Source organism: Gavialis gangeticus, unplaced genomic scaffold (genome assembly GCF_001723915.1).
Source record: "Gavialis gangeticus isolate Ggan-Ray unplaced genomic scaffold, GavGan_comp1, whole genome shotgun sequence".
NCBI classification, from domain to species: domain Eukaryota; kingdom Metazoa; phylum Chordata; order Crocodylia; family Gavialidae; genus Gavialis; species Gavialis gangeticus.
Window position 1 is genome coordinate 123,795,534 of NW_017729024.1, and position 499 is coordinate 123,796,032.

The window sequence follows — 499 nt, forward strand, 5'->3', positions numbered from 1 at the left end:
AAAGAATTGAAAGTAAGGCTGCCTACTAAAAAAACCCCCAAAAACCAAACACACTTTTTTCCATTAGCAAAAAGACTGAAATGGCTACCTCATTAAAGGTTCTTTGTTCATTCATAATTTGAGGTAACATTCTGAAAAAAACCCAATAAATAATATTTAAAGGCAGAGGAATTACTTTAAAACTTAATTTTTTTTTTCACAGTTAAGGTATTTACTCAGTGTTTAACTTATTTTAGACCATTAAAATAGACAAATCAGTTTCTGGTCAATTTAAATTTTTGTGATTGCAGGTGCCAAGTACGATGCTACTATATTTTGACTGCAAATCCTCTATGAAAGTTGTATTTGCTTTTTAAAAAGTCTATTGACTTTAGAAATGTTCCCACTGCTTGCTTGCTTGCTTAAAGTTTGGAAAGAGCTTTCTGTCCTTCACTTCAGTTTGAGACCAAATGAAACAAACTTTCATTAGCGCACACACACACACACACACACACACACA

At 32.3% G+C, this 499-nt stretch overlaps 1 protein-coding gene across 6 annotated transcripts in view; it reads right to left on the bottom strand.

The window, feature by feature from the left end:
• The window catches only part of KANK1 (KN motif and ankyrin repeat domains 1), a 218,280-nt gene that overhangs the window by 17,159 nt on the left and 200,622 nt on the right, over positions 1-499 (bottom strand). The gene's annotated exons all lie outside the window — the stretch shown is intronic.